The sequence below is a fragment of the Crocodylus porosus genome, unplaced genomic scaffold (assembly GCF_001723895.1).
Source record: "Crocodylus porosus isolate Cpor-Errol unplaced genomic scaffold, CroPor_comp1, whole genome shotgun sequence".
NCBI lineage: Eukaryota > Metazoa > Chordata > Crocodylia > Crocodylidae > Crocodylus > Crocodylus porosus.
In genome coordinates this window covers 61,625,566-61,633,674 of record NW_017728943.1, presented here as the reverse complement: position 1 = coordinate 61,633,674, position 8,109 = coordinate 61,625,566, and positions in this window count along the sequence as shown.

Below are 8,109 nucleotides of genomic sequence, written 5' to 3'. Positions count from 1 at the left end.
TCAAAGCAAGAGAAAGAAGCAACTATTTTTGCCTGTGATCCTTGTATTATTATATTGTTGTATCTACCATTGAAATAATACAGAAGAACGTCATCGGTTTTGATCTGAAGATACTGGCATTTTGTTTTTTTCTGCATCTGTTGAGCTAAAATAGTTATTTTTGTTACGAAAGCAAAAGCAGATAAGCTTTGTCAGATGAATAACTTATTTGTCAGTTAATAATGTCAGTTAATAATAAAAATCAGTTTAATAATATTAATGATTTATGGGCCAAAGGTTTAGCTAATAAAACAGGTGACAAAAATGGAGCATGCAAGCTTAGCCTCATTTAAACCAAGAACTGCCATTTGGCGATATTTGGCCTTACTAAAACACTGTAAGGAAATGACAGCTCACAGCATTGAACTTTGAACCTATCTGAACCTGAAAATATTTCCTTCTCTAAAGGAAACAGGAAGTATTTTTAAGGGTTCCATTTGGTAACTCGGTTAGAATTAAGTGGATTTTGGCTTGTAGGACTGCAAAGACTCACTGACTTTCAGAAGTCAAAGCAGGCTTCTGATATAAATTAGTGTAGCTCCACTGAAATCTGTGCAGATATGCTGATTTACACCAAGAAAGAATTTGACATGTTGTCCCTAGAGCTCACAGAGCATAGTAAGACCTCATATTTTATAGCTGGATGGGGAATTGTGCCATACTTCGTATGCATCTCAAAAAACATGTCTGAAAGTAACATAACACACAAGCAGAACACTTTTCAGCCCCATGACAGCATTTCTCATGAAAGACTGTTTTGACATGAAAACATGCATGTTCCTTGCTTGGCCCAGAAGATCTATGAGGCATGTGTGGCTTCTTTTGGATGTCCTCAGCTGTGTTAGGCTATTTATGCATTTTTGAGAATACTAACATCAGGTACTAAGGAAGAAATTAAATCATATTTTCAGAAATAACTTAGAAGCAAAAATCTCTGTAAAGGTTAACAGAAGTCACCTATGCATGATTTAAAAAATTGTTACTCTGTGTATCTTAGAGCTGAATGTATGTTTTCTGATCTAATGCTCACTTACAACCAAAGATGCTTCTCCAGAATCATCATTACTTCATCCTTTTGTGTCTTTGTTTATATCCATTTGCATGTTTTGCTGATAATTATCATGAGCAGAGATTTTGGCTTTTTCTGTTTTAAAAAAAGTTTAAATCTACATTTTTCTGTGATTTAAATGAAACACCACTAGTATATAAATATATATACAGTGGTGTTTCATTTTAATCATGGAACAACGTAGATTTGGGGTTACTTTTTTTAACCGAAAATTGGGGATTTTTTTAAATCAGAGAAAACCAGGATTCCTGGTTGCCAATCAGCTGTTTTGCCTAGGTCTCTGTCAGCTATTGTAAGACCATTTGTAGTTGATCTTATTTATTTCTATCGTCTCTTAGCAGTTTGCCTCAAACAGGTAACTGTAATTGAATGTCAACATGTTGGGCAAACCACAGGAGTGATGACTCTTGCCTCTGGTCACTGACACAGAATTAACATCTCTGCTGGGGTAATGGTTTGTGACACCTTAATATCATGAACTAAACAGCTGGGAAACAATGAAGCAGAAAAGAGACTTTCTACTTACAGAAGATTGCAGCCCACATTATTTAGAATATAGGCCAAAGTCAGAACAAGGATATAATATATCAGTATAACTCATAGCCACGATCAGAGGCTGCTCAAGAAATAATTGTGTGATCTTTTGCCTTGTGCCATTCAATAGTCACCCATGTCTGAATCCAGAGGTGGTTGCACTTCTGAAGGGCATATTTATAGTTATACATTTCATTTATTTGTACGTATATTTATTTGTATAATATACAGAGACAGATTGTAAAGGGTCTCAGTCAGTCTCAAGGATCTGATTGTTGGTGAAAGGTGCGTTTGATTACAAAGACAGAATTCTGGCCAGGACCAGCAAATCTACAGATGTCTTCTTCTGATAATCTGACTTTTTATAAAAATAAGAAAAATATAGTTTTAAAGGCTGTAGAGGCAGCATTTTCTCTGTGTGTGGAAGTTGAAGGGAGGCATTATCACATTCTTCATTGCTTAATTACTTGGTAGAATATAAAACCATCCAAAAAGTTGCAGACTTTCTGATGAATGGGTGGAAATAGTGTGGAAATATGCTCTGGAGATTTCCAGACCCTTATGCTATAGTTATACTCAACAGTGGGGCAGGGTATAGATAATTTCTGCCAAAGCAGGCAGTAAGGAATAGAGTGATGTTTCCCTATAAAATTTGTTTGCACTGTGTTTTTTATTCAGTAAAATTTTGCCTCCAGGAGCTGGAATAATTTCCACTACTCACTGTGAGCAATACTTATCTAATTCATAGAACAGAGATATTCCCCAGGATGAGGCCTTGATCTTGTTTAGATCCAGGGAAGGAGTACTAGTACATTAGGCAATGTAGCATTCATACGTGTTTTTGAATTTGAACTTAACAGCAAGCCTGGGCTAGTTGGAAAATATATGAAAGAAATATTTCAACATGGCAGCCAAAAGGTAATAAGGCTCATTTAAAAACATTTTTAGATGATTTTTAGACCCAAGGGAACTTGCACAAATGACTAGCTACTGGACACTTAAGCTACATGAAACATGCTGATTTTACTATATTGTGTCCAACTCAAAGAAAACCAAACCAATCATAACTAGCATCAAGCAGCAGTCTTAGTGCCAGAGAGGCCAATGGATGAACAGGCTTGAATACTGAACCAATTGTGCAGCAAGAAAATGTTAAAGTATAGTGTTATTAGGGCTGCTGGGCTCTGGAATGGGTTGCCAAGGGACGTGGTGGTCTCCCCTACCATGGGGATCTTCAAGAGGAGGTTCGATAGTTAGCTGGCTGGGGTACTATGATCCCTGCACTCATTCCTGTCCAGGGCATGGGGTCGGACTTGATCTGTTCCGGTCCCTTCTGACCCTAGAAACTATGTTCTTGCAAATGGAAATGTGGCAACTGGACTAAAAGTAATTAGCTCCTAGTGTCTGTTTCATGGCACAAAGCATCACTTCATAGAAATACAGAAATTAAATATGTTTTTTTCCACTAAGTAAGGAAATGGGGAATAAGGAGGAAAAAAAAAAAGTTACTCCTACTCTTTTCTGGCCCTTACTTTTACTACTAACATGGCCTCCTTGCAGTGTGTGCAAAAATAAATTCTATTTCTTCTCCACCTTCCCACCTGCCTTGCTTAAAGTGATTGATTTAGTTTGATTTTTGCCTGACTAGATGGCATGGTCCCTTATTTCCATGCATGTTAGTTTCCCTCTAATTGCTCTGTTACGTCCGTCTTAAAAATAATTTTACTTCAGGCTTCTGAGGACAAGATTTCCAGTGCTGTTACCTGCTCACAATAGATTACTCACAAGAGATGCACCTAGGGCAAAACAGTATGTTCAGGCAAATCAGGGCTTGTTTTATTTATTTCAGTCACATGCTATTTTGAGGAATCCAAAAGATTTCACAATCATGCTCAGTAAACACTCTCTTCCTCCCTCAGTAAATCCAAGCAATGTGGTGGTATACAAAAGAATGGTGACAGTGAATAGTTCAATAATGTGCCATATTTGCTGAAGTTGTGTCAACATAGCAAGGCTTCCTGGAGTAGTTTGTCATTGCTGAGGTGTACAGTGTAATCTGTACTGCAGTACTTGTGGGAATGGGTGGGCTTATCTATACATTATTAAATTATTTTATAGATGCAACTTAAAATGGCTTCTGCAGGAAAAGTAGCAGAGGCAAGCTGAAATGAGGATTTATTAGTATAAAAATTAGGATGATGAAAACCAAAAATAAACAGGAATCTAGGCACTGGCAAATAATAAAATGATGTCACCTTACCTAACAATTTAGCCACTGCCAAGCCTTCCTGGCTGTTTTCCAAATGACTAGGGAAAAGCAAGTTATAAAGCTTTGGGTCCCCATGGACAATGCCTGCCAGCTGGAGCTCCAAATGGGCAGTTTTTTCAGGTTAACTTAGGCTCCATAATTACTATAGATTCCTCAATTTAGCCAAGTTTAAGTAATTTAATCATGTTCTATAGCTACCTATACATGGTGGAAGAGATTTATAATAGCAGACATTTCTTTAATCTAGCAGAAAAAGGCATAACAGGATCTAGTGGTTGAGAGCTGAAGCCATACACATTCTAGCAACAAGGCAGAAAATTTTAACAGCAATTACCAGCTATCAGTTAGAACAACTTATCTATAGGCGTGATATGGATTCTCCATCATCTGAAATCTGTACATCAAGACTGGATATCTTTCTAAGAGATCTGTAGTAGCATCAACAGCAGTCGTAGGCTTGATGCCAAAAGCACTGGGTGAAGTTCTTTGCTGCGTGTCTTTCAGGTGATTCGACTGCAGGATCATATTGGCTACTGCTCATCTTAACAGCTAAGAATGCTTTCAGAAATGTAAAATGCTAGGCTCTTCCTATTAATAATGTTAGTGGTCTCAGTCTGAGAGAGCCATTTTCTTACTTCTCAAACAAATTAACACTAAGTTTTTGTTGTTTAAAAAGAACCCACTTGAGAGATTAGAAAATAAATTGAATTACTGATTTATGACGCTTTAATATGTAAACATCATTGCTGCAAGACTGGCACTATTTTTTTCTCCTATAAAGAAAAAAAAATCCCAGCATGAAACTGTAGGTTGATTTCCAAGCGTTTTTACAAAGCTCAAAACCACTCAATGGGAAGTCTAAATTATGAGAGAGATTACAGAACAGCAACACACCTCCCATTCCACAATCTGGTATGCCTGGTCTCTTTAGCAGGATAGGAAATATAAGATCCTAAGGAGGTCAATGAGCAATAGTTTTCTGCCTGACAGCACATAAATGCAACAGGGAGGTCAATGGGTTAGCTAAGAAGTCATTAATTGATTTTCACTAATTGAATAATTGAAAAGAATTAGAGGATGACTATTTTCCTCTAGCATAGATGAGTACTTAACATCAAAATGTGAAGAACCAATTGTGAGTAACAGACACAAGGATGTAGATGGCTTCCAAACAAACCCTATTCTCTGCTTTGCACCAAACAGGTACCACCTACAGGTCTATCCAAAAACTGACCTTACAAAATATGTAAAGGTCAGAGATTTTCAGAAAGGACTTTGATGTGAAGGCAAATACAGCAGAAATTTTAAACACGGTGATTGATACCACTTGGCACACAACAGATTTTTACATCAAATGGAAATGGCTTGTTTACAAAGGAAAAGTTTAATATATATTAAAATACCTAAATAAAGGCCAGGTCAAGTAAGATATCAAAACCTGCATTCAGCAAACCAAAACATTAACATGGGAACTAATTAAATACATCAGCTAGAAAAAGCTGATACAAACAAAGGGGAAATGGCAGTACTAGTTATCATAGGCAGTGAATCTCAAGACCCAATGAAAAACAGTGTTATTAACAACAGAAATGTAAGTTGCATAAAAAAGAGACTTAAGTTTCTGCACTGCTTACTGCTCCTTAAGAGTGGAGACAAAGATTTGTAGTAGAATTTCCAGAAACAAAAAATATGTAATCTTTTATATTTTTGGTGGTACAGGATAAAGATCCTGGAATAAAAAAACAAAAAACAAAACCCAAAAAGACAGGAGTCCTTAAGGGGTAGAGAAGAGTTGGAGGACTGGAGTTTGTGAAGAATTTTATTGAGGGCTTTTAATTTATTACAAAACATGAATTAGAGAGTAACTGGGGACCCAAGAGGGAGCGCTTTTATAAAATGTGGTTTGTTGGTTCAAGACAAGCAAGGTAGTTCAGTTGCTTAGAGTCTTCACCCCTGTTAAATGCCTAAAAGCAGGTGTCCTAACTAAAGATATTACTAGTTAGCTCAAGCCATATATTGTGCAATTCTTCACAGGTTGAAAGCAAGCCTGTCACATCAAGCAAGTGATTAATACTGATGACTCCTTTCTTAGTTCCCTGGAATAGGCTATTTATCAGGATTAGCTCTCATCACTGACTATATAAGCACAGAAGCTCGGGTTACTGTCCCCTCTGTACTCTTAGCCAGATTGATTTTAGCTCAGGGGTAAGCAGTAAGTACGGCTTGCTGTTCCGTTCTAGCACACAAATACAGCTTTGAAAGACGGGGTCTCAGATTCCAATGCAAGATTTATTCACCCAGGAATGTTCCACTATTAGAATTTCTACACCACTGAATTACCAGTTTGTAGAGTAAAGATAAGAGATGGGGTTGGGTGCATTTCTTCCTAGAAGTGGAAAACGAGAGACTTTGAAGCACTGGTCCAAATTATAGCAAAATATCCAATTTATTTCAGTAGGGTCAGGTTTTCATTCTTAGTGTCCTTGTACCTTCTCCCTCACAAAGCAATGACACAGAATTCCTGTGGGACAGAACAGAGTTTGGCCACGTTCATGTACTTTACCTAAATCTGACTTTAATGATCAGTAGTCTTTTTACAACTATCCTATTGACTTTAGTTTTTCTTACATGCTCAGTTTAAGCATCAACCATCTATTAAGATCATATTTGCTGTTCAAAACGTAGATCACATCAAAATGTCAGTTTCATTCCTGTTCAGCCCACGATACTGGATCTATACAGATACCCCAGGAAAGGCTCTAGCCAGAACTATAACAAATGGCAGGTGCATAATATTTTATTTTTAAGTTCTGTAGTTTGATATTTTTTCTAGGGCTAAAGGGAATGTTGTCAAACTGAAATTAAGTAGAGAGAGCATAAAGGAGTGTGTTTCAGGTTCTATGCCTGCCCTTGAGCACTCCTGCCAAAAGCTGTAGTTTTCCATTACATGGTTAAAAACAAAAAACGTTGGTGTTTCTTCCCCTGGTGCTGTGTCTAAGGCTTACACAAACAAGGGAAATTACCAATGCCAATGAAGCAGTACATCAGATGCAATGGACTAACAACTTTTCCCTTCTACTTCCTTTCAAATTACAGTACCGTTAGATGTCACTTAATAGGAGGTGTAAAAAATTCAGTTATAAAAGTGTGATTGTCCCCTTTTAAACTATATTTACTACTTATCCAATACTGGGACTTGAAAGAAAGGCAAATTAATTGATTTTCAAGGCTAGAAGAGACTATTAAATCATTTAATTTGAGCAAAGCTATCTAACTTTGTCCAATTACTACTGTATTGAGCCCAATTTGCAAGTTGGTTATCATTAATTTGAATAGATAAAAGTAGTCTAATCTGACTCATAATTGCCCCTTGACGTACCTTCCTTATATGACAGCAACAGCAAAAAGTTTCAGACCTTCCATCAAACATGGTGATAAGTGGCATTAACTGTAGGATTGTTATCCTGTTTGGGAAAACCTTCTCTACCTGACAATCACAGTACAAAGTTATATTATCTTTGAAGTCCAGTGTCAAAGCATTAAATCTATCACCTAGAGCTAGCAAATGCTTTTTTAGTCTGTCTCCAACTTCATACCAAGTTTAGTCCCTTTAATTACAGCTGCCTGCATAAAAGGGCTTTAAGCATCCAGCTGTTCTACAATGTCTGTTCCAAAAACCAGTTTGGTTTGGGGTAGATTAAGAACCTGATAACTTCTGATGGTCCCCATTTCCAGCCTTGATATCCATCATCTCAAAGCAAGCAAACTCTGGGGTGGCGAAAGTTGTAGACTGGGGGGTCTGAGAATGAAGGCACCTGTGGATACACCATACTGTCTCAAATGCAACATGCCCTGGAATAAGATATACACCTCATTTCTGAAATGCAGAATAAAAAAAAAAAGAGATCTTTCCTTGAAAATACTGGCAAGTATCACTAAGTAACAGAGTAGCAGCAGCTAGGGAGCCCGACATGCTCATTCTGCTGCTCCCAGTGCAGAAGAGGCAATGTTACTTTCCCCTTCCCTCCTACCTTACATGCAGTGGTTTATGATACACTGTACAGTAATAGCAGTTTCTGTATTTCTTCTCTTATACTATGCATCCCACTTTCTGGCAGCTGGTATCTGGAAAAAAGGTGCATTTTGTATGTGAGAAAATGCAGTGCTGTATCTTTCCCTTATGCTGCAGATTCCACAT